At 48.4% G+C, this 26,719-nt stretch overlaps 1 non-coding gene across 1 annotated transcript; it reads right to left on the bottom strand.

Annotated features, from left to right (window-relative positions):
- Positions 1-16,908: 16,908 nt before the first annotated feature.
- LOC113612827 (U5 spliceosomal RNA) lies at positions 16,909-17,024 on the bottom strand. Its single transcript, XR_003429982.1, has one exon. It is a non-coding gene; the product is annotated as a U5 spliceosomal RNA (small nuclear RNA).
- Between the last annotated feature and the right edge of the window lie 9,695 nt (positions 17,025-26,719).

The following is a 26,719-nucleotide window of genomic DNA, read 5'->3' as shown; positions in this document are numbered from 1 at the left end:
TGTGTGTGTGTGTGTGTGTGTGTGTGTGTGTGTGTGTGTGTGTGTGTAGAGATTGGGATTTAAAAAAAAAAAGCAATATTGACCAAGAAATATCATTACCCTTCGCAGGACCACTGTGATACTCTGCTTCTCACCCATATTTATTCAGAAGACCTAAGAGTCTCTCCACTTAGGATGAGAAACTCATTCCTGGCACCTGCAGATGCTCGGGGATGCGGTGTCTGAGGCTGAGAGGAGGACACAGGTGAGAAGAATTAGTCCTGCATGCAATAAGATGCGTCTGGTTTCTCTCTGGGCGGAAGGGTGCTAGAAACAGGGCAACAGCAGAAGGGGATCAACTGCCAAACCCAAACCCACCCTCAAACAAGACAGGCTGAGCTCTCGGCGCTGGGCAGGCTCATCACTCTGTCCTCAAGCTTCCAGAGGGTAGTTTGCAAGCACTGCAGGGGCCAACTGGGGAAAGGGCCCCGCAAGCAGGATCCAGATCGCTACGCAAGGCTTTGCAGCACAACTGTGGAATCTTCCAACACTGAAAATAGAGCTGTTTCCTTGTGGGCCGGGTGGGCTTTCAACATATTGAAGGAGGAGTGGCACATAGGCTGGAAAGGGTAGGAGCTCTCAGGGGAGAGGGAAAGAGAGGATAATGGAGGGAGGGGTGGGAGGACATGCTCCACTGGAAAATAAATTGGAAATTTAGGGTGTGGCTGGATTTTGAAGGATCTGGAATGTGTAGCCTTTAGGTATTCGTTAAGGAAAGCCAGTGCACTCTGTGTGTGTGTGTGTGTGTGTGTGTGTGTGTGTGTGTGTGTGTGTGCGCGCGCGCATTTGGTGCAGAGGCTAATATTTTGCGGGGGTGTTTTAGCCGATATCATTTTTTAGCAAAAGGCAATGGTCATCAGAAATCTGCCTTTAAAAAGGCAAACTATTTTGGGAAAACAATTGTAACTGATGCCCTCAAAAATTGCATATTTCCAGGACCAAAAAAGGCCAAAAGTACCATTAATGTGAAGGATGATTTTGTCATCACCGGTACACAGGGCTCATTTAACAACAGGGAGCTTTTATGTGGAAATAGTCCCAAAAAAAAGAGAGAGAGAATTATTTTTTACAGAGCATTTTTCTGAGCCTCTTTTGGAAAATGTTTCTAATTCTTGGTTTTTCCTAATGAGTTCAAGCTTGATCAACTATTCTGTCTGGAAAAAGCATTCATTCTTTTGGGAAGGTAAGGAAGCTTCTTTGGGATAAATGGTGTTCTTACACTGTGTATTCAGTTATTGTTTTAAACTCTACTTAAAACTGAGGTTTACATTATTCTGGAATCTTACTTAGGCACAGAGAAGAACAGTAATTCAACACTTTTGCTATTAAATATTCTGACATGTTTTGCTTTTTTGTTTGTTTTAAATAAGGAGGGTTGACGGATACATAAAAAGTGTGTCAGGAGTTCCAGATGTCTTTCACCGGTTAGGCGCTTTGTAGGCGTGAATACGGTGCTGGCTTCTGATACCTGCCGGATTCCTAGCACCGAGCTTGGTGTGTCCCCAGCTCCCATTTCATGCCGCTTTGTGACCCTCTCTGAATGCCAAGGGGGCACGAAACAGGTGCCGGTCCTGGCCTGCAGTGAGGCCCACTGCAACTTTGCATCCTTTCTCCTGCCCGGAAAACAAGCGTGTGCTTGTTTCCTATTCCTCCCCTTTCCGTTGAGGGTGAAGTTTCACACTTTAGCAGCAAATTGCACTTTCTAGGAACATCAGAAGCTCTTAGCAGGCCAGAAAAATCGAACTCCAGTCAAAGTGGGGACAGTCTAGAGAGGTTTGCAGACAGCAAACTAAATGCACCAAGAAGTTAAATCACAGGTTCTTTTGAAGAACCCTTTGTTGGCAGAGCCACTGTTCAATGGAGGTAGCTATGTGGGGAAGGGGAGATTTGGGAAGCCTCATCGTGGATCCTCTAGGGTGGCTGGACAGCCAGAATTTGCTTCTAACTTGAAGAGAGTCTCCTAACCTCTCAAAATCAAGTTTCTTCATCTGAAAAGTAGGACGATCTGCTGAGTTCTCTGCTCGTGACTCCACGGCACAAAACTCGTCTTGCATCACCATTCCTCCTCGTCCTGGATCACCACATCCTACAAGAGAGACTCCCCCTCCCACAGGTGGAAGGGGTAGCTCTCTCCCACCCAGTGGTGCTATCGGTTGTAATGGCTCCAAAGCCATGTCTTAGGGGATCCCTTCTTGTCCCCTCCTGCACAGCCTCCCTTGAGATGCCTTGTAAGGGACTTGCCTTTCCTGGGCTCCCCACCATCTCCAGGGATGTTCCAATGGTAGGAAGTCCCTTCTCATTCATAAACCCACAGAGTGTCACAGGACATATGAATCTCCTCTCCGGCCAAAGGCACAGACCCTGAATGTTAAGTGCATGATGTGTTCCCCAGCTCACAGGAGGACGCATCTCCTAGGGATTTGTTCATTTGATTGTGTGGAGCTCAGCATGGGTTCGTGCAGATATAATGCTGTTAATGGTTGGCAGTGTCCTCCACGGGCGGGCTCACAAAAATAACTTTAACCCTTCATGTAACTAAATTCCTCTCCTATGGTCCTGCTACACTAATAATTAAGCAACATATGAAAACAATGAAACAAAACATTCTCCCTTTCATGAGAGCTCACTGAGGATAGAGATGGCGTCGTATCCATCCTTGCATGGCTCACCAGCATCAGTGGTCCCTGCCAGCACTCACGGGACCTACCGTGTGCCAGATACTCTTCTAAGGGTTTCAATATAGTAACTAACGGAATCCCCACACGAACCAAGTGAGGTACGGGCTCTGGTGCTATTCCCACCATACGGCTGAGGTCACCTGGTGTTAACTGGTAAGAGGTGGGGCTGGAATTTGAACCCAGTGTGTTGGCCTCCAGACACACCCTCTTCTGAAAGAGCCCTGCAGAGGTGCTTGTTGAAGACAGAGGTGTAAAGAGATGCGGACGATTAATCAGAAGAGGCTAGGTGTGTTAGGCTGATTCTCTAACGGGAGCCTCTGATACTTCAGAGGCTGTAGGAGCGGGGATGTTATTGCTATTGGTCTGATCTCCCATGTGAATGTTGGCTTGAGTTTGCAGGGAGATGAGAAGGGCGAAGGCTCTTCTCACTGCTCAGTTAGGATAGGTCTTTTACATTTTCCCGACAAATGGAAATAAAGACTAGTGTGATTTTCCTGAGGTGACTTAGGGGAGTCTTAGCAAGAAGGAAAGGAGGAAACATGAATATAAAATAAAACATAAAATGAGAGTGTGTGAACTGGAGAGAGGCTGCCCTGGGAAGTGAGATCCCGTGACTGCTGGAGGGGACAGGCGGGGGCAGCAGGAAGGATGGTCTCCATCCAGGGCTGGGCTTTTCCCTGGAGTTGCACTGTCCGCTCTCCATTTCTCCACTGGCATCCTCCACTCCTGCCTGTAGACTCAGCCCCACAAAACACACATGTTCTTCTCTCTCTCTCTCGCTCTCCCTCATCGTCTGGACCAGAACCTCTGTGTGTACAGAACTGGACCCAACAAGTATTCAGATGCTACTGGAGACAACGGCCGTCCTTTCACTGGGTCCCTTGGTGCTCTCTTGACAAGGTCCCCCCCAGCTCTCTTCTGCTCTCCTGAAGCCCTAACCCTCTGTCGCTCGCCCTCATGTCTTCATGTCTGTAGACTGTTGTACTTCCTAAGGGTTGCCTCGACATGGTGACTCCATATCTTTCCCTGATCCCATGCTCCCCTGCCTCCTGGGCACGGCTCCGGGGTCTTCCCAGCTGAGAACTGAAATCTGCTTTCTCTGCTGGAGGAGGATAAACTCCTGGACCATAGCACAGCTGCCCCCTTCATCCACTGTCACCTGAACCTCAACGTATCTGAAGCCAAAATGACCTTCTCGCCCTCCTTAAAATCTTCTCTTCCTAATTTCCCTAACAGTATCCCTTTTCTAGAATCATCCAGGATGAAAAGGTGGATAAACATTCCACATTTCCTTTATCCCCTGAATCCGAGCCATCGGCACATCTGACCATCTTCGCCATCTCTGCCTCATCCCTCTTCCCGGCTTCTCATCACACCCCGTCGACTTCCCAGCTCTTCCGATCACTACACCAAGTCCCTGGTATTTAAGGGTTTGGTGGGTGAGAGCCCACACTCTGGCTTTTGTTAGGGCAATTAAATAACATAATAATAGTACAGGCCACACAGAGTGGTTGATAAGATCAAGCAAATAGTCACATATTGAGTAAATTCTCGATAAGTAGTAGTTATTATTAATGTAACTTTTCTCTAGGTTCACCTCTGTTCCAATCCATCACGTCCTCTACCAAAAGAATAATTTCTCAACATGATGTTCTGACAGTACAACTTCACTAAGTTAAACCACGCAAGTTTCCAAAATGGTTAATAAATAAAATCAAAACTCTGTAGCCTGGCACTCAGTGTCTTCTTGGTTTGTCCCCTAATCTAAGAATCTTTCTTCTGCTCTGGTCAGAACAATTGGTCTGTGGCTCGCAGGACCTGTGTCCGTGCCATCTTTGCTGTCTGCAAGTCTGTGCAGCTTCGGATGGGAGCCTAGAGCCCACTCAAAGCACTGCAGCCAGAGTCCCAGCTCCTTAACCTCCTCTGCCCCCGTTTTGCGTTTTTGCGGGTGCTGCTGACTCAATACTAACTACACACTGTCTCTTGTTTATTATTTTTATCTCTAGACTCTAAAACCTTAGAGCTCTGAGATTTGACTTTACTCACAGCTGTCGTCCTGTCCGTACACAGCAAACACTAGGTTCTCAGTGATTTGTGTTGAATGTAAGTGATGCTTATCTCTGCTGAAAACCTAAGTGGTTGATGAGTCAGGCAAAGCTGTGGAGGGGGCATGGACAGGAGAAGCAGGGGCTCTCCGTGCATGGGTGAGCATGGTAGGCAGAGACAGAGCTGTTGATAACGGCCATTCCGATGGCTTCAGGCCAACATCTGAGCCCTTTCCCTCCATGACTGTCTGTATGACACAACCTGGGCAGAAACTGCCAGGGACCTGTTCACACTCCTGGACCACCCATCCTTCAACATGAATATAATTGTGCACCTCAGACATGGCCAGGGACCACGTGTCAGCCACACGTGTGCTGAATATCTGCTCCATGGGGTGCCCTTAGCAGATGAGTCTGATTGCAGAGCACAGCTGATCTTGGAGGGATGCCTGGAGGAAGAAGACCCTGGACTATCTGTTTGCTAGACAGAATGACAGGTGGCATTCGAGCACTAACCTATAGTGGCTGAGCCAGGCAGGGGCTAGCTGGTCAGCAGGCCCATTTCTCCCTGTGGGGCTCACACAGACCACATTGCAAAGCTGCCTTACATTTAGAATGGACACTGTCAGTGTTTCTCCTGAGTGGAATGTGGGCAAGGTAACGTGCAGTTCCAGGCTGAGGGCAAGCTCTCTCTCACCCTCTGTGGTCAGAACGGCCAGCATGGCCTTGAAGCAAGCTGTCTGAAGACGGCAGAGCCACAGCATGGGGAGATCTGAGTCCCAGGATGATCTACAGAGGACTGTGACCTGAGGGAGGGAAAAGATGACTCTTTCTGCATTAAGTACTAAGATCTGTGGGTTGTCGACTGTAACACGTAGAAATTATTAGCGTAACAGATACACCGTTCAAAGCACGTCCCCAAGTCTCATCTCGGCTGAACCCCAGAGCAAATGTGGGATAAAGGAAGGATGAATCCGTCTGTGCCCTTTGCTTTGTGAGGAAAGGAATGTTTCCTTGGTCTGTCCTGAATCTCACAATCAGAAGCTAGGACTCTTGGAGAAATTGTGTACTTATCTTTCCACTTTGCCACACTCTCATAAGTGTCAAAACTGCTGCTGAATACTGTTGCTGTAATTTTCTCCCACAGACCTACATATTCCATCTCTGTAGCGGTACCTGCAACTCGGGTTTATAGACCACGTCGCTCTTCTTAAGAGGCAGGAAGCGGCAGGAGAGGAGGGAGGCAGAGGACTCTTGAGACCCTGCCACGTGAAAATGGAGGAGGGCTCGGCTGGCCCTTGAGCGCATGCTGTTTTGTCTGGTTCTTGTTTTCTATCTCAGAGTGAAGATACGACTACTTAGTCAGGGTCTGCCTGCCTCCTTGTATCCTGTCCTCCCCTCTCTCCTGATGAGAGGACTTTAAGGGGAATTTCAAGAAGCGGATGAGTGGAGGAGTGACCTCCTTTTCCTTGCACGAAGGACCCTTCAGTTGCTGGAAGAACAGGGGAGAAACAGCAGCTCACCTCTGTTGGGCTGTGCTGCTCCTCGGGGTGGTTGCCAGGGATAACGAGGGTCCAGTCTCCGCCCTCCTCACCCCTCTCCCTCCCACCTGCCTGACACAAATCCTGAGTTGAGCCTGGCTCGTGCCCAAAGGGATAAAACACGCCAACGCCATCCAGAGACACGGTGCCTTTCTTTCTGTCCCTCTTTCTTTCCTTTTTACCTTTCTCAGCAATGATGAGTTTTATTTCTTCAGTTGGAGGGTGTATCTGTTTCAAATTCCTCCAAAGCCAGAAGCGATGGCAACTTGAATGGACCTGATATGAGTGGACCTACGAAGAGCATCCTCCCGTGAGCTCAGGGAAGCCCTTGCTCTGCCTTCCTATCCACCAACGGCCTTCGACATGGCGGCTGGCACACAGTCGGCACTTCACAAATGTTCATTGAGTGAACGGATGATGTGATTATGGTCTTACTTCCTATAAATGTATATTTAGCAGCTGATATCCAATCACACTACAAATAGATTGGACAAATGTCTATATTCTAACAACTGCAACTAAGTTTACATGTTCTTTGTTAACAGGCAAGTAAGAGATGCTTCTATCATTTTCTAGTGGAAAAAAAAGGAGCTATGGGTCTTAATTCAAGCAATAACTCAAAGACAATACTCAGACATCTGGGTGAGAGACAAAGGGACATTAGCAAAAGGAGAAGTGAATTAATTCAAGTTTCTGGGAAGCAGGAAACCACTCCTTCTTGGGTATCTAAGCAAGAAAAATCCTGGACTCTTTAGAAAAAACAGGACCAGATGGGAACTGAGTCTTCAGGTGGTCTAGGAGACTGGTAGGAAATGGAGGTGAGATCAAATGAGAATTCATTTCAACAAATATGTTTTGGGCTCCTAAATTATGCTTGCCTGATTCTTTGGGGGGAAAAACAAAGAGTGATCAGAGCTTGTTCATCAATTGCTGTGAAAGAAATGGGAGAAATAGAGGTATCTACCACTAATTAATCTAAGGCTGACTGTGATTCATGATGAGTGGTCCACTACAATTACAGACTGCACTGGAATTGGAAGGGAAAGACATATTTTGTCAAGGTAGGGATGGTGGTGTATATGACAGGACAGTTAAGAGAGGCAGAATTTACTTAAGCTTTGTAAGTTATTTATCATGTTGGCTGGCAATTATGGAAGCAGATGAAGCTAGGAAAGGAAATTACAGCAAGAAGGAATGTTTTAATGGTAAACCAGAGAAAGGTAATTATTAAATTGGTCAGTAAGAGAAGTAGGTATAGAAGGAGAGAAAAAGTTTTGCTGAAAAGAATACTGGAAAGGTTGGTAGGCTCACGTTGTTGAGGGTTTTAAGTGCGCGGCTTAAGCGTTTATGCTTTGTTCTGAACGCAGCAAGGAGCCGTGGAAAGCTTGTGAGCATAAGAGTGAATGAACACATCTTCTTCAGCCATTCATCTGTCGATGGACATTTAGGTTGCGTCCATGTCCTGGCTATTGTAAATAACACTGCAATGAACACTGGGGTGCATGTATCTTTTCGAATTATGGTTTTCTCCGGATATATGCCCAGGAGTGGGATTGCTGGATCATATGGTAGCTCTATTCTTAGTTTTTTAAGAAGACGTGGTACATATATACAATGGAATATTACTCAGTCATAAAAAAGAATAAAATGATGCCATTTGCAGCAACATGGATGGCCCTAGAGATTTTCATGCTGAGTGAAGTCAGACAGAGAAAGATAAATATCATATGATACTGCTTGTATGTGGAATCTGAAAAAAGGCTACAAATGAACTTATCTACAAAACAGAAATAGAGTTACAGATGTAGAAAATAAACTTATGGTTACCAGGGCGTAAGGTCAGGGGAGGGATAAATTGGAAGACTGGGACTGACACATACACATTGCTATATATAAGATAGGTAACTACTAAGGATCTACTGTACAGTACAGGGAACTCTACTTAGTACTCTGCAAGGCCTAAATGGGAAAAGAATCTGAAAAAGAGTGGATATATGTATATGTATAAAAGATTCATTTAGCTGTATACCTGAAACTAACACAACATTGTAACTCAACTATAATCCGATAAAACTTAAAGAGGGAATGGACAAAACCTGTATTTTAGGAAGATAATGCTGAAGGCAAAGGGCAAGCTGCAGTGTGTAAAGAAGGGTCTAGACATCAGAAAACCACACTGAAGGTGAGGCAGGACCAGGAGGCTCTGAGACAGTGCAGCGCTGGTAGCTGTGTGTCAGAAGGGGTCCGGGCTGAAGGGCAGACCAGATGGGCAGGCTGTGGCTGCTGACCGAATGTGAGGAGAAGAGAAGCAGAGGAACATTCTAGGAGTTGGAGCCACAGTGACAAGGAGGAGGAGGATGGTGTCAAGAAAGTCGGGGGACGTAGAGAACAAATGTATGGACACCAAGCGGTGAAAGTGGTGGGGGGGTGGGGGGGATGAATTGGGAGATCGGGACTGACATGTATACACTAATATGTATAAAATGAATAACTAATAAGAACCTGCTGTATAAAAAAATAAATAACACAAAATTCAAAAATTCAACAACAACAAAAGAAAGAAAGTCGGGGGAGAAGAAAGAGTGAGGTTGTACTAGATGGACTCAATTTTTCTATATAAAGTAAGGCAGGAGTCTTGAGCGAAAAAAAGGGAGACAGAGATGGATTTGGGAGTATTAAAAATGGCAAATATCTGAAGGAGCTATTGTTGAGTTTAATAGGGGATTAATTAGAGAAGAAAAGATAATGAAGTGTTGTCCTCTACTCTAAAAGACCTGGTTAAGTCTGAATTTCAATTATTGATAGTGATCTACATTTGCTGATGGACCTTCCCTCCAATGGTTGGCTGGTACCCTACCAGGAGAATGTTGATCCCTGGAGATACGCCCTCTCTCCTCCAGCATCCGAGCGCATCATGGCCCATCTCAGATAGCCTCACCAACTGTACCTCACTGGGTACAGCCTCCCCAGAGTTTGCAGCTTCCCACATAACTCCTTTCAATTTGTAAAGCTAGGTTTAGGATACGGGCAATTGGAAGAATGAAAAGATTCAGTACCAAGGTCAACACCTTAATTTCCTGACCTTTATATATGTCAAGGAGTTGGTTTCCTAGACCCCAAGAAGTTAGAGGCCTCGGCACTAAACTTCTAATGTATGTGGTAAGGAGAAGACCAGGACCATGTGACACTAATAAATACCTTACAAGGTGTTAAGGATGCTGATATACAATTCTAACGATGTCAGCTCTGTGAAGAGGTTTTATTATCCCCATCTGCAAGTGCTAGCATGGACCCATGACTGGTGCAGTGGACTAAAATTCTGCGAGCTTCACTCCAGGCTGACCGTTCACTGGCCATGCACTGCCAGAAACATCCCTCAGCCTTTCTGGGACTCTGACTGCTTGACAGAAATGGGGCTAATGATGGCCAGTAATGGCCCACTTGATAAGGTCGTGGGGATGATGAACGTGCTGGCCTCTAGGTAAGACCCCTTGGGCTCCGGGAAGAGGGGCCACGACCAATGAGGATGCAGAGACGTTCCCCACCGCAGCTCCATCCCCCACCCTGGGCTGTCTCTACTAACCCGGAGGACTCACTGTCCAGACCTCCTAACATGACAGGGCTGGTGCCGTATGGACAAGGTGGGGAAATCACACTTGAGATTAAACTTCTAAAAAGAGCTGTCAGATTTGTCAGCCGTTCCCCTCCCGACCCCTGTGGAGTGCTGAGAGGCAGCAGTACCTCCCCCGGCATGTTTCTCCTCGGCAGGAGCGGGATGGACGGAGCATACTTAACTAAACGTCTCCACGGCAGCCCCACCGAATACTGAAAGAACAGACTCCCACAGTCAGCAACAGGGCACAGGACCCAATCCCTGAGTGTCAGAACTCCCAGCCTCCCCCCCACATGCACTTCCAACAGCTTGTCCGAGGGATGCTTTTTGTTTCTGAGGTTGTAACCCTTTGCCTGACTTGCTGTGCCATTTTCCATAAGCAGGCTCTGGCTTCAGCACCTCGGACAGAGCACAGAAGGCAAAGCGAGTCTGCAGACCATTCAGAAGGGAGAGGGGCTGATGGCCAAGACCAGGGTGGCAGTAGGACACGGGGGCTTTGAGGAGCTATGAGATTTTGATAGGCTGGAGGACAAGGCTGAGATGGGCTAAATCTAGGCTGACCAGCCACTGGCAGGGGCAGCACCTGGGAGAAGGGAAGTACCATCTGAGCAGACAGGTAGATGAGAAACGCCCGCCTGCTTCACAATATAGAGAACCCACCACCCGAGCAGAATGAAAGCCAATTCTGATTATAAACAGCATTTACTTGGACAGCAGCAAGTGAGTGTGGTTTGTGAAACGGCATGACAAAGCTTACCTGGGATGGGTCTGTGGGAATTAAATGAAGGGATATACACATGCGATCAGGTGGTTTGCCCGACACTTCCTTAAGTCTCATCAAATGCTATGCGGTGCACCAGACGCCAGCTCTCCACGTCTTGCTTCTCCCATTTATTTATTTTTAAATCAGTGCTACCGAGCGCCAGGCACCAGAGCAGGCAGGCCCTGGCTGTATGAAACTGTGGAGGAAAACCCCTGTCCTTGAGGAATTCACAGTCTGACTCCCCGTATGTATCAGTTGTGCAGACTCAGCTAGTTTATAACCTCCATTCCTTCATCTGCAAAAATGGAATGATGGTCCCATTTGACTCAAATCCCCCAGCTCACTGCCTGTCCGCAAGTGGCCACTCAACAGGTGCTTTCTCCCTTCTGCTCACCTGCTCCCTCCCTAGTTACCCGTCTGATGGAAGCAGGAGGGACACACGTGGTGTCAAAGGCGAGGATTTCATCCTATGGGACCAGGGCTCTGCCACAGTCCTTCCCCATAGTAACTGCCCTTTAGAGGCACTTAGTCACCCTTTAGAACCAGGGGTCTCATTTCCCTCTTCCCTTGGGGAGATGCACCGGAAGATCCGATTGCCTCTCCTTCTCTGCCAACTGAAGGCCCCCTCTGTGGTCCAGGTGCTGTGAAGTGGGGTTTGCCCACTGCCTCACTCCATCTCTGACGGACCTTGTGGCCCAATGATGTGGGTCAGGTAAGTTGTACAGGGAACGTCCCGGGGGGGGGGAGGCGCTGGGAGTGAAGCCTGTGGATGCCCCCACCTCTGGACCCTGCCCTTTACTGCAATCAGGAAATGGAAATGGCTGTTTCACTCCAACCTCCCCCAGAGGAGGAGGGGAATCACCACGGGGCATTGGTTTTCATAGCCCAGGGGCACTGGTTTGGAAGCTCTGCCCACGTCTCCTGAGACTGGCCTCCAGGCCTGCAGGACAGAGGGCTGGTACGGCCAAGGAGACCACAGCAGTCCTCATTCTGTTCCCACCACCCCCAGAGGTGGAAATCGGGGGCGGTCCTGGTGCCCCAACCCTACGAATGGCAGAGACAAGGCCCGGAGTTTAAGTGATCTGTTCGAGGTCACATAGGCAGGAAGCATCGGCTTGGACAAGGACACAGCTCAGATCCTGACTCCAAGTGTGGAAAACACCTGGCACCCGGTCGGGGGGCGGCTGCCCAAGTTGACAGCTGACAACGGAAAGGAGGGACGTTCTTAGAGGATGACATGGCAGAGTAACCACCGAGGTTCAGGATCAGGGTTCTGACTCCCAAGGGGCCTGCTGCCTCCGTTCTGGGTGGGGAGAGAGGGTGAGGCCAAGAGGGGTGGGGAGAAAAGTCCCTCCCCACTGCCAGCCTGTTCTCCTCTGTCGGAACACCACAATCCACCTGTTCTCTGAACTGGGGAAACCAAAGCACCCAGACGGCTACCTCAGTTCTACTGAGCAGCTGAAATATCTAAATCGACGGCCCCCCTCTTCCCCGGCGAAGGCCTGTTATTTAGGTTTTCTGTTCACCCTAACTCCGCCATTCACCATGATACTTGCAAATGGGGTCACAGAAATTAAGAATTGGCAACGACAACATTTGCAGCAGGTCCTACGAGAGACTAAGGTGAACCCTGATGTGTGGATATGAGAAAATCTTCCAATTCGACACTGCAGAATAAAACACGTGTATTTTCCCACCACAAATCCCATTTCTTACTCTTCCCAGCCTACCTGTGAGGGAAGGCAATGGGGGCCCCAGGCCATCTCCTGTCCTCCCCGCTCCACCTACAGCAATGCAAATTTCATTGCAAAAAAAGACACAAAATTTAAGTTTCCTCTTTTCTCCCCTCTACTATTCCATATTTTACCGATAAACCAGTTGCCCCCTCCAGATGCCCTCAGTCCCCACCGCCACATCTGTCGCCGTCATTGAGAGAATAAACGCCAGTTTTCGGTTTAACAGTCAGCTGCGGACGCCTTGTCCCTTTCGTTGTCAGAGCGTCCTGCAGGCTCCCAAAGCCCCTGTCTGCTTCCTGGGGCTGCACAGGTGACCCCTGAGGCTGCCCTGAACACATCCCTTAGCTCGGTGAGCCTGCGGTCTGGACGGCAGACCCCCAGGTCAGAGGAGGCTCCTGTGGCGAGATCAAAACAGAGTCACCACGGGGGCAGTGGGGATGGTGATGCTCGGGAAGGTGGAGACGTGGACGGTGAGTAACTAACAGTAATGCTTAAAGGGACCGAGGCGCTTCCACTCAGCACGGGGAAGGGGACCACCCAGAGCCCGTCTGCTAAGAGAACCTGTCCCTGCCCACAGAGGGATGCCAGCACGTGGCCCTGCAGCCCGCGCCTCCAGGAAGGACTGAGGCTGCCCACCTGCTCACCCTGCTCTCGCCTCAGTCCGGGCCCCAGGGGAGCAGCCTCCTTGGTCATCTCACCAGACCGTCAAGGTGGCCTCGGGAAACGGACATTTTCACCCTCCTCACCCGCCCCCGCTTCACAAATGAGGAAATAGCTTCACAGATCTATCAACTTCACGTTGGAGGCACAAGGGCAGTAATGACACCCGCTAAAGCTGACTGGACCCTCGCCGTCTGCCCGGCGCTGTGCTAACCCTCTGTGTGGATGTCACCTGACCCTCCAACAACCCCGAGATGCTCTATCATCAGCTTCAGTTTACAGGGCAGGAAGCCCAGGCTCACGGAGGTTGTGAAACCTGCCCACGTTGACACAGATACTAAGTGGCGGGGTTTAAGCCCGGGACTGCAGAGCCTGTGCCGTCAGCTGCCGCGTCAGTAAACACCAGGGCTTCAGTTACTTGAACCCGTAGCTGTGCTTTTTAAATTTCTTGCTCCTTAAGCTCTGTCACTTGATGTGTGTGGCGACGGTTTAAAGCGCCCTCTTTAAAACGTGAAGCCGTGTGATGTCTGGGCAGCTGGCTCTCTCCCTGCCCCCCTCCCCAGTTCTTGCAGGGCCACAGGAGCCTCCAATGGACCCCAGGGTCCTAGTCATGGAAGTGAAATGGGCGCTTCCATTGGAAGCATTTGTGCCAGATGGGGGCAGAGCTGGGCCAGCGGCTGCGGAGAACAACGGGGCATGCCATCGGGAAGCCACACGGTCCCCTGCCAGGGAAATGTCTCGCAGACAGTGGCTTCTGAAACTATTTCAAAGACATCAATAATTCATCAACCCCAGAGGGGAGAGAAAACAATTTTTTAAAGAGGAAAACAAAGATCTAATGGGCCTCAGAGACTCCCACATGATTGGCTAAGTTGTTTTTGCATTCAGCTGCTGGAGTGCAGGAAGATGGGAGACGGGGGGAGGGAGGAAGGATGTATTGGCTTGAAAAAGAAAAGCACACCTTTTAAAGGGAGAGCAGCCTGCAGCAGCACATCTGTACACCCTGAATCGGTACGGCTCTTCAGAGTTTACCAAGAGCTTTCACACATACACTGTGATCTTTAAAAGAAGAATGGGGGGAGAACACTGCAGTTTCAATTAACCTAAGTTTTCAGATGAGGAAACTGAGTCTTCAAGCGCTCAAGGGTCTGCCAACCACCCAAAGCCAGCCTTCGGCCCCTCACCCAGCAGGCGGTGCAGACGCCCCTCGTGCCCCTGTGTCTGCTCCATCACAGGAGGTGCCAGGACGTCCAGAGAGAAGAGCTGGGAGACCAAGCAGGGAGCTCTGGTCTGGAGTTCTCTGGATCTCAGCACACATCTCAGCTGAGCTTCCCAGGGGTGAAGAAAGACCACAGAGCCATTGAAACCTCTCCTTTCCCACCAGGACTAGAAGCAGCTGTGAGGTCCCCAGGGAACAGATTGCATCTACTCTTGACCTTCCAGAGGGCCTCAGGAATCCTTGCATGAAGCAAAACGGCATCCTTGTTCGCAGTTACGAGAAACAGAGACAAAGATTGAAAGTATAACCTGCTAAGTTATACTTATACTTAGACTTTTTTCCCACGCGTTGTTTCTACCTCTGTGTTCAGGAGTCCTGTGCTACGTGACTTTCCCGAACTTTCTTCAGAATCCGATGCCATTCTGCACATTTGAGGAGCTACTTAAAAGGGGGCTCAGACTCCCCTTCCGATCCCTTCCTCACCTCCTCTGCTGTGATCCTTTCCTATCAGCGCCACACAGGAAGAGGAAACGCGTGTTTGCCTTTTGTTCTGTGATTCTTGTTGACAGCCAGAGGCTCTATCCTTATCTGCAGCTTTGCAGTATTATTGCACGCGAATGCCCACTTCATTACTGCAGAGCATGGAGGTCCTTTCAGAAGTTGCTTCATCAAAATATGTCATCATTAGACGCTTCTGCATCAACATACAGGACATCTACTTGCCAGCATCCTTTACATTGCCAGCAGCCCCCCCTTCCCCCCTGCTGCGGACCCAGGGTACCCCTCCCTCTCCATCCCCCACCGAGTGGTCTGTTTTGACTCCCTTCCTGTTACAGAGACATCCCTTCAGTAATCTGAGGGTGTGAATGCGCTAACGCAGGTAAATTGTAATTAATTTCCCTCTAATTGACGCGTAGGACTACCTAGGCCCCTCATTTTCTTCCCTTCGTTCCTTTATAAATATATGATTTGACAGGTTAATTTGAAAGCAAAAGTGAGATTCTTTACAGCCATCTAAGCAGAAGCCCCAGAACGCAATTTGCTGTCTAGTTGGGAAGCATAATAAAAGGGTTGAAGTCAGGTTATCCTTTTTTATCATCATTTTACTAATTTAATCTTTTTCCCCTTCCTAAGGTAATGAAATATTCATTTCACAGCCTGAAAACCTTAGCAGCCGTTGGCGGGGAAGCAGGATGCCGAGAGCTGTGGCATCACGGGGTGACCTTTCTTGGCAGGCCCTGCAGTCGGACCCTGAAAGGGCAGCGAGAGGGTGATGCGGGCAGCTCGGGGGGAGGTTCCGTGTTGGCAGCTGAATCGGGATGGCATCAAGTCTCCCACTTCCTGCTGCAGCTTGGAGAAAAGCACGGAGAACTCCTGCAGCTTCTGGGCCGTGGGAGAGCCAGCCAGCCCACAGCCAGGAGCCACTTTCTGAAGAGGGGCAGGGAAAGGCCATGGCTCTGAGCTCCAGTGTGAGCTGCAGGGAGGGCTTATGGCAGAAGACTTCTCTGCAGGGGAGCCAACCCCTCAGGGAGAGAGAGGACCCAGCTGCCCAAATGGCAGGCTCAGCTATTACCTGGCGTTTTGCAATTACACTGAAGCGAGGGCTGGGGGCTCCCAGGGCGCAGAGCCTTTCCACAGCCAACGTCCCTCGGTGCTTAGATCACATTCCAAACCACCCGCGGCATCGCTTCCTGGTGGTTTTCTAGAAAGCTCTCAACACCCAGGCCTGCCCACGTGTGGGTCTCTTTCTTCCTGGGAAGCTGGCCCTCTGCTAGACCATCCACTGAAGGATCCAAAACCACCTGACTCAGTTCTTTTCCCCCCCAGCGTTGGTCTAACAGCGGGAGGCAGATGCCTGATGGAAGCATCTCTAGGCTGTACCCCGGGTACCTTTCTTCTTAAGCCTTCATCTTTTCCTCTCCTTATTGCCCAGGTTAGAAGCAGGAGGCCAAAGGGGAGAACACTGGTTTCTCCCTGCTGGTACAGTGAGGTGACTGCCCCAGTCACCTCACTGTCCAATATCACACACCTGGTTCCATCTAGATTCTGAAGTTAGAGTCCCTTTAAGAAGAGCACATACATACAAGTAAGCCCAGGAGACACGTTCGCACCAGCTGACACTCTCCTGCACTCACAGAGAAGATGAAGTGCCTACTCTTTGGTTGGAGGACCCTGGGGGAGAAGGAGGGGGTCTTAAGAGGCAGGGGGTTGATTAGGGCCCTGCAGAGAGGATGCCTAGAAGCATCTCATCCAGAGAGCTCGGATCCAAGGTCCGTGCTCCACGCTAGCAACATTTCAGGTCCCCATCCGACAGGTTCCTTCTCCATGGGAGAAGAGGCTGAGCAGACTGAGACCAGAAGGGAGATGGGTGTCATTGTCACCATCTTCACAAGTGTGTTCGTGCCCCATGTAGTTCATTTTTATTTGTCTAAAGATGTTGCCATGTGCAGGTTGATCTGCCAAAAAATGTGACAAAATAAGTGATCTGATAAATGTCTCCTAATCATGAATTTTTTCTCTAAATTTTATAAAATTGTGTGTTTTAGTGGTTTTAGCCCTTCTCTGCTTCCTCATGTCACTGGGAACTTTTAATTTTCTTTTTTTTTTTTTTTTTTGCCTCACAAGAGTAAGGCCTCAAAAAATTGGGTAAAGACTCAGAATTGTTCCTCTCCACGGAAATCTTTAGTAAATAGCGAAAGATTTATACGATCTGAAGAGAAACCAGAGTATACTTTTATTTTTATAACAGATTACGCAATTATGACTCTTCTCCCACATAGAATTTAGATTTAATTTTTCATGTCCAAATATTTGGGAAATTTCATCCATTGGGGAAAAGGTGTCTTTCACCTACTGTTGTTTTTAATTATCAGCATGAAAAGATCTTAAAAGGCTGCCTGAAAATTAAAGAGAAAAAACATTTGTCAGGGAAGCTACTCTAACATGTCAGAGAAAAAAAGTACTATTGAAAATGTGCGGAGCAGAATGAAGAATTCACAATGGAGAACTGAGGATGAATCCAGTTTGAGAGATGGGCGATGGACAGACAAGAAGGAAGAGAAGGGAAGTCTGAGGAAGGAAGAAGAGCCAGAAGGATAGTAAAATGCTAAACTCTGCAAAAGAAAGAACCTAGGTTTCTGGGAGTAGACGACACAGGCATTGCATTGCCTTGAATCGTGATTTTCTCATCTCAGAGAGCTTTGCACCAGCACCGTTTCTTGGGTCTTTCCAGAAGATTGATACAAGATGAGATCAGATCTTACTCTGTTTATCCCACTATTTGCTTAGCATAGGTTGCTACGGGTTTCTATTTTAAAAAGGCCTGTTGTGAATGTGCCCTTGAGGAGAAATTTGCCTCTTTTACTACTGGGAAGGCCTCTTAAAGACAGTAGAGGACTGGATGAGAATGAGTAAATTTTTACTTTGAGTAAAGACCAAGAGGCTGAGAGCCAGGCTCTGCCTCCTTCTGTGTTTTCCTTTGTTTTATCATCTCAAATGCATCACCTTCCTCCTTCCCTGGACAGAGACATTTCTCAGTTTCTACATTCAGTGCTATCTTTTCTTCCCTCCCTCACCCTTCACTCCATCCCACTGCCATCCAGATTCCATTCCTACACAACACTAACCTTCAAGGAGCTCTGGTTTGTAAAGTTTAAAAGATAAATTTTTATGACCTGTCTTCTTCTTAGTGATCATTTTGACCCCTCTGTACTTGAAACCCTTTCCTACTTTGGTTTCCATGAAACCATCTCCTAAAATGTCTCCCAGTTCTTTGGCCACGTCCTTCCTTTCGTCTCCCTGGACTTGTACAGTTTCTTGTGTGTGTGTGTGTGTGTGTGTGTGTGTGTGTGTGTGTGTGTGTGTGTGGTCCCCAACACGCCCTGCCCTACCCTCAACTCTGCTCACTTCACACATCACTGTTCATTATCTGCTCCACACCCTTGTCACCAACTGCATGGACCAGTCTACTATATATAATCTATACATCTATATCTGGGCCGGAGGTCTTCTCTGAACTCAGATTTATTCAGCTGCCTACTAGACATCACCACAGATCCAAATTTAAACCTACATCTTCCCCCAGAGCCTGCTCTCAGCTTGTTCCTCTTACCCCAGTCCCCATTTTGAGCATGGCTCTTCATCCACCCAGCTTCTAGAACCATAATCCTGGGGACCACCTCTGCCTACATCTCCCTCCCTCCCTCCCTCCCTCCCATCTCCCAAGTCTCAGGTATTAACAGATCCTGACCTTTCTACTTGTTGAGATTCTCTCAAACCTCCCTCTTCTATGATCCCATGGTCTTAAGGTCAGGCCCTCATCATTTCTTTTTTCTTTTCTTTTCTTTTCTTTTTTTCCCTTAAATTCAGCTGCACCATGCAGCATGTGGGATCTTAGTTCCCTGACCAGGGATCCAACCTGCACCCCCTGGAGTAGTAGCACGGAGTCTTAACCACTGGACTGCCAGGGACGTCCCCTCTCATCATTTCTTATTTAATTTATCAGAATGGCTACTGACACATTGTGCCACCAGTATTCATCTCTTGCCAGTCCATTTTCTTGGCTATCAAAGCATCTTTACAAAATGCATATCTGATCCCTTTGTTTTTGAGGATAAAATCCTAATTCTTTAGCATGGTAGAGAGGACTCCACATTTATAATATCCCAACTAATGTCCATCCTCGTCTCTTTGCTCCCCCTCTTACCTGGACCCTTCGCTCTAGCCATCTCAAGATCCTGGCAGCAACCTGAAGGCATATATTCTTCCAGGAGCCCCCTTTCCAGCCTGCACAGACCAGCTCTACCATCACTGTCTGCGGGAAGGGATAGCTCCTTTGGTTCTCCTTCTCCACGTCCCTATAATTCCCAGAAACTAGCTCTAGGACAGCACTTGCCATGTGCGTTCAGACACCCCTGTCTGCTCATCTGACTGTTCCACTAGGCTGAGAGGTTCTTGGGAACAAGACCCCTGCTTCTGTATCCCTTAGTAGCATGTCTGCCACATCACAGGAGCTAATAAAAAGTTTGCTGAACTGTTCACAAAATGAAAACAATATGTAGTAGTGTACCACAAAACTACCTATAAAGAATTATGAAGAAATCCAATGTTTATTTTAAAAGCTGTCTTCCAAATAATATTCCTTGGGTAAATGGTTATTTTAATTCCCAAAGGAAAAAAAAATCTAATATCTAATTTAAAAGACACACATACACAAAACAAAACCAAAACTAGAATGAGTTTTTTGTTGTTGATGTTATGAATATTTTGCCCAAAAGATCTGACCCAGACGTCAAGCAATTTATGTCACCCTGGAGCCCAGACCAAGAAATCGGGAAACTCCATGTCTCTCCATCCCCTTCAGCAGCTCTCACCTCTAGCCTGTTCCCTCTTCACCCCTGCATCTCTGTCTGTGAAACCACTTAGCAAATGCACTCCCACAGCCGTGTGGAGGTTTCAGATGCCGGTCTCCAGCTACACGTGCACATTTGCATTCTGCTTATCAGGTCACCCAATGGCAAGATCTTCACAGGAGCCGGCAATTCTTCCCTCGTACTGAAGCTGATGAGCAAAATAGCTCTTGCTGAAGGATAAGAAAGCCGGGGCGTGCGCGGCATGCCGCAGACACCACCGGCAGCCTGTCATCACTGTGGAGAACTGGCACACAACCTTATGGAGGAAAAGCTGCAGAAGAAACTTCTGCCTTATCGGGTGTGCAGGAAGCATCTCACAGGCCATGGGGACCAGGGGACTGTCGCCGGCCCAGCCCTTCCACAGGCTCCTGGAGAAGCGTCAGCTGTCCACTTCTAAGCAAAGGGAGGATGTTTTATATCCACTTTGGGCTCCCTGTTCATCTCCAGACCTGCGTCATGGAGCTGACTTTTATCACCTGGTAGACCAGCAGCAGGCCTGGCAGGGCAGTCCTTAGCAACTCCCGACCTTCCCGCCTTTTCTCGAGGCCCCTCTTCCTGCCTCCCCCATCTCTCCTCCCTCCCTGGTTAGCAGGCCTTTCCTGGCTGCTGCTAGATGCAGCGTCTCAACCAACTCACGCAGGGGGTGAAGGAAGCTCATTTCAGAGCCAGTAATCAACTCCCCTTCTGGATCAAACTGAAAACTCAGATTGCACCAATCTGTCTAAACAACCCAAGGAAAACGGGACCTAAATTGCAATTTTGGTGTGTCCACCTAGCTCGCTAATTTAATTTTCTAAAAACCTGAGACCCAGTGTGCCTCCTCTGCACTGATCCAAGAAACTGAGAAAAGAGAAAAACACATGTCCAAAGCCAACTCATACTGCCAGCCCCACGGGCACTGGTCCTGCAGGAGGCTGCACATCCAGGATCCGTAATCAGGTCTCCAGTGAGGGCCAGCAGGAAGTGCAGAGCCCAGGGAACTGAAAAATAATAGAGGAGAGGAGAAACACACACTTCTGCTTTGTCTTAAGTGTACATTTGGAACTCAGGAGAAAGATAAAGGTGGAGACCAGCCCTCCCAAGCAGAGGCAGGATGCTGGGTCTGGTTTGGAATTTGCCAACAGGGCCTGGAGTATCAGAGTCTTGTGTCCTGCACGCTTAGTTTGAAAAGGTGGGACAAGTCTCTTCTCATGTTTCAATTTCTCTTGAAATGAGGGCCTTCCCTGGTACCCAAAGATGTTTGTGTTTCAGAACAAAATATAAATGAGAGGCTTAGATGAGAAAACCGAAACCAAAACCAAACCTCATCAGCAAATGATAATGATAAGGAAGGTGTCAAGAATACAAATACCATATTCCTAAGTGTCTCAGATTCATTTCTGAAAGCAAGCTCCAAGAGGTGTGAAAGTCCCTAATTAGAAAGGGAGGAAAGTCCCAAAGAACCCAGCACCGGCAGGCGTGCCGCTCACTCCATCTGGACAGCAGGTCTCTCCCAGGGCCTGTGAGAGCCAGGAAGGCTGCCCACCTGATTTGCACCAGGAAATGATGCCACCCACGTGACACACCGACTGCCACGTGCCACTCATCACAGACTTGTTAAAAATAGTGGCCTTATCGCCTAGGTCCTGAAGTGACCCAGCAAGTCCTGCTGGCCTTTGCCTCCTATCTTCTGAAAACACTCCCAAGCTGACCGAAGGCGAATTAAGGTATCTGCCTGATCGCGGGTGAGACCGAGGCCACGGGGGATATTTTTAACAACCTTCGCCCATCCAGTCACTTGAAAACACAACTGGCCCATTCTCTATGTTCCGGCAAGCGCTCTGCACATTGCTGGCTCCTGTGGTCAGAGATCTCTGGGGTTCAAGGCAGTCAGGATGGGAGAAGTGAAGCTGCAATAACAGATGACCCCAACTCTTGAGCACACTTGGCACTTCCTCTGCACCAAGACTGGTAAGGCAGCCCCTTGTTGGTCTAGTGCCTGTCTCCCATTCCAGGGAGAGGAAAGGTCTGGTGAATTAAAATTTCTCCTTGGAATTGACACCATCGTTTCTGCCCTTGACCTGCCCTGCCCCTGACCTTGGCTAAAGCAAGTTCTACAGGGAAGCCACAATCCATCCTCCCACAGAGAAGGCAGGTGAATGTCTGCAAACACAGCTGTAGTCTCCTCCAATACTAGTCAGTGCTTTGTCACTTTTGGGATAAGAAACGTCTCCACTGTTGTGGGATCTCTCACAAAAGCACTGTCCTCCAGTCCAGTCACAAAACGAGCTCAAGACCGTGTCCCCACCATGACCACTCCAGCCACAGTGCCCCACGCCAGCCGGGTTATCATCAGAGGGTTTTTGTTTCTGTGAAACACTTGCTACCTGGCCTTCTTCTTGGTACCCTGTGGTTTCAGCCTGGTCTTGGGAATAGAGAGTCAAAGGCAGGGGCCACAAACTATGGAGAAAGAACCGCTATCATAAGCCCATCTTGGCTGAGTGAAGGCTGGAGGACATGGGTTTGCTGCATTTTATCTTTATGAAACAAACCCAACAGGAGGGAGGATGTGTTCTATTATGTTTTATTTTCTTCAGGAATTCAAAAGTACCCTCACCAAAGACCTTCTAGGAACCTCTACAATGAAATGTGCAGCCACACCTCAGGTCTTGTCCCCAGATCTCTGGATTCATGATAAACGGAACTGATCCTGCCCAGCCAATCTGGGAAAAGGAGCTGAGGGGGTCAGCCCAAGGGGAGCAGACACTCCCCAGCCTTGGTGCCCTCGGTAGGAGGAGAAGAAACAATACACAATAACCAAGCACTTACTGTAAACCAGGCACTCATGTCCGGCCCCACTTCCTGCCCCAAGAATGCACAGATCGCCGCCCATTAGCACAAGGCAGCTGTGAACGGGTGCCTCCTCTCATCGTGTCTGTCCCCTCCCAGTCCCCGAGGCCCACCAGCCTGACGGGTGGTCCACCTTATGCATTTCCTCCTGACCTTCTCCCCCGATTCCCAGCTCTACATTTTCCTGACCTGGTGCTGTGTCACCATGGACCCTCCCAGACTTGGTCTAGGACCCTTCAAGCCTCGCCAGGACTTAGCCCCATCTTGATCTTGGCAGGATGTGCTGAGGCCACGAGAAGCAGAGACCGCATTCGTTCCTGGAAGAGGTCTGGAGAAGTCGGTTGAAGCACAGGAAGAGAGCGCAGGGAACGTGTAGAGCTCTGGCTGACACAGGCTGACCAGCTGTGCAGACCTGGGGCCTGCCCTGGGCACCGCCTGGCCCCTGGGTGATGCAGGCTGACAAGCTGTGCAGACCTGGGGGCTGCCCTGGGCACCGCCTGGCCCAGGTGCACGAGCCTAATGGAAATTCAGCAGCCAGAGAGGCCATGGGTCTGGGGATTGTGCCACTGCTGGCTTATGTAGGAATCCTCACACCAGCTATACGAAGCCCGATCCGATGGTAAATGATAGCTGCCACTCTCGTTCTGACAGTATCCACATGCGGAACCTTTACAGCTACAGCCAAAAGGGGATAAGGAAAGGGTCAGTGGTCGGGTCAGCTGGAAAGATATTCCAGAGGCTGGCTACCTTCTCTGTTCTGCCAGGGACTTAATTTGCTTAATGCACATGCCCTTGTCTCTTTGTGTAAAATCAGGAATTAATCTGTTTCACTGATACGTATACTAAAAACCAAGAAGCATCTCCCAGTCGTGAAAGCGTTTTCGACTGAAAAAAAGAAAGCCGAGTTTGAGTCCCGACCCTGTTAATAACTAGCCTTGTGATCTCGGCTGTACCACCTTGAGCCTCTGTTTACAGTTTTAGGAAATAGGCATGTTGATAAAGGCCCTCCCAAATCCCGAGGTTGTGAGGAAGATAAACTGATAATGTGAGCTACGTCCCTGATAACTCTTTGAAAACTGCTCTCCAAGTGTGAGACAATACCCACGCAGTAATACTCATTGTATTTATTTGTACGCTACTTCTTCGCGTGTTTCTTTTATGTGTCTTGCTATTCTTGTTACTTTAGAGCATCCTGGCCAAAAGCCAGGCTATCCTTAATTGGGGGTCTCCTTTTACAACACGGTACGAATGTCAGAAGGTACTCAGCACATGTTCCTGGAAGACCAGTTTATAGGACATTCTGGAACCACTGTTAAGGCCAAGGTTAAGCCCATAATGTGACCACTATAGGGTAAAATTTGGGTAGATAGAAAATGCAATAAGCCTGAAAGCTACTGATCCCAGAGCACCTGCTGACGGAATGTGACCCAGTGCTCAGGAATGAAAATTCTCTCCCTTCAGTCCCACGAAGGAAGCAAAAGGTTCATCCTATCAGCGCTCAGGGCACGTCAGGGAAAGTTAACAAGGCCGGCGTGATTAAGGAGTAACAGTTTGTTTGCAGGTTACAAACGATCGTTGCACTGTATCTGGAGGATGAGCTTCTTCCGGTGGATCTCAGCGCAGGGTCCCTTCCCTCCATCTCTCTGGCTGCCCGGACTGCGCCCTCTAGTGGCTCCTCCTGCTCCAAACATTTCCGCACAGGTGTGGAAGGAAAGATGGGATTTCATTTCCCACCCGATTTTCCTCCTCAGTGGTCCAGGGAAGTGCCCCTGAATCCTTTAACTCTGTTATATTAGCAGAAAAGTAACAGCTCCAGTTCAAATGAGTAGGCACCATGCCCGATCCCAAATTTCATTCTGCTTTTGCTACCACAGGCATTTCAGCCAGACTTGCATTAAAACCTATCATATGGGGCTTCCCTGGTGGCACAGTGGTTGAGAGTCCGCCTGCCGATTCAGGGGACGCGGGTTCGTGCCCCGGTCCGGGAAGATCCCACATGTCGCGGAGCGGCTGGGCCCGTGAGCCATGGCCGCTGAGCCTGCGCGTCCGGAGCCTGTGCTCCGCAACGGGAGAGGCCACAGCAGTGAGAGGCCCGCGTACCGCAAAAAAAAAAAAAAAACAAACAAAAACTATCGTATGGCTTTCAACTTAATGTCTGTGGGATATGGATAAATTCTCTTCTGTTAGTGAACCGAATAAGGTTTCCCCCTTCTATGATTGCATGTTTTATACCATCATCTCTACTCAACACAGCAGCCATTGTGCTGGTTCCGTAAAGGGCAGGGCTTCAAGCCGCTAACCCATGAGCCAACATGCCCTGTGTTAGCCAAGTTGCTAGTAAAAAGAAGTCACCCAAATCAGCGGCTGCAGTGCGGTAATACAGGCAGCCCCTTGCCTGGAGGCACTGGCACAGTGACAGGGGCTTTCCAGGTTAGACAAGTAACTAAACCTGCCTGTCTTCCCAAGCCCCATGCCCCTTCCCCATTTATGGAACGAAAATCTTAATGCCTATCTTGCAGATTATGCTAAGTATTCACTTAGTGTCTGGAACCGAGGCCTGTGACAAATATTCCTCGAATGAATGAATAAATATTGAATCCATTATTTGGTAAAGTTCCATTATTTGTAAGTGCTTTAAAAAGCCAGCTGGAGCTCTCATCCAAGGAAAATGTCCAAGATGGGCAGAATGAGAAAGAACCTCACAGGTGAAATGGCTGAGATCTAGGGTGACAGGACCCATTTCTCTAAGCTTCATTTGAATAAGGGGACAATTGCTCCCTTGCAGTGCTACAGGGGTGAGGGACATTCAGTGGCTCAAGATTTCAGGGGTAACTACAAGACCCTTTCCTTGACTCCCAGTTGGTAGAAGGAGTGCAATTATGTTTATATCCCCCTGTACTGAGAGGCGTGTATATTTCACTGGCTTTAGGCCTAGTCCCTACGCTTACATAAAATGTTGATTCAGAATTCCAAGGCAGACTCACATCCTACGGAACCCCATGTGCAGGCATCCATTTGCTGCAGATGAAACTGTTGCTAAGCAGAGAAAAGAGTCTTTCAAATGCTTATGAGAACTGGCTTGCAAAGCTCCTTGGATGCCTAATGCCTAGTGTTCTTTTTTTTTTTTTTAACATCTTTATTGGAGTATAATTGCTTTACAATGGTGTGTTAGTTTCTGCTTTATAACAAAGTGAATCAGTTATACATATACATGTTCCCATATCTCTTCCCTCTTGCATCTCCCTCCCTCCCACCCTCCCTATCCCACCCCTCTAGGTGGTCACAAAGCACCGAGCTGATTTCCCTGTGCTATGCGGCTGCTTCCCACTAGCTATCTACCTTACGTTTGGTAGTGTATATATGTCCATGCCTCTCTCTCACTTTGTCACAGCTTACCCTTCCCCCTCCCCATATCCTCAAGTCCATGCTCTAGTAGGTCTGTGTCTTTATTCCCACCTAACCCCTAGATTCATGACCTTTTCTTTCTTTTTCTTTTTCTTAGATTCCATATATATGTGTCAGCATATGGTATTTGTTTTCTCTTTCTGACTTACTTCATTCTGTATGACAGACTCTAGGTCCATCCACCTCATTACAAACAGCTCAATTTCATTTCTTTTTATGGCTGAGTAATATTCCATTGTATATATGTGCCGCATCTTCTTTATCCATTCATCCGATGATGGACACTTAGGTTGTTTCCATCTCCTGGCTATTGTAAATAGAGCTGCAATGAACATTTTGGTACATGACTCTTTTTGAATTATGGTTTTCTCAGGGTATATGCCCAGTAGTGGGATTGTTGGGTCATATGGTAATTCTATTTTTAGTTTTTTAAGGAACCTCCATACTGTTCTCCATAGTGGCTGTATCAATTTACATTTCCACCAACAGTGTTCCCTTTTCTCCACATCCTCTCCAGAATTTATTGTTTCTAGATTTTTTGATGATGGCCATTCTGACCAGTGTGAGATGATATCTCATTGTAGTTTTGATTTGCATTTCTCTAATGATTAATGATGTTGAGCATTCTTTTCTTTTTTTTTTTTTGCAGTATGCGGGCCTCTCACTGTCGTGGCCTCTCCCGTTGCAGAGCACAGGCTCCGGATGCACAGGCTCAGCGGCCATGGCTCAGGAGCCTAACCGCTCCATGGCATGTGGGATCTTCCCGGACCGGGACACGAA

The sequence above is a fragment of the Aethalodelphis obliquidens genome, unplaced genomic scaffold, assembly GCF_003676395.1.
Source record: "Aethalodelphis obliquidens isolate GAN/ISIS:26980383/991018 unplaced genomic scaffold, ASM367639v1 scaffold82, whole genome shotgun sequence".
NCBI classification, from domain to species: Eukaryota; Metazoa; Chordata; class Mammalia; order Artiodactyla; family Delphinidae; genus Aethalodelphis; species Aethalodelphis obliquidens.
This window is presented reverse-complemented; position numbering and strand designations above follow the sequence as displayed.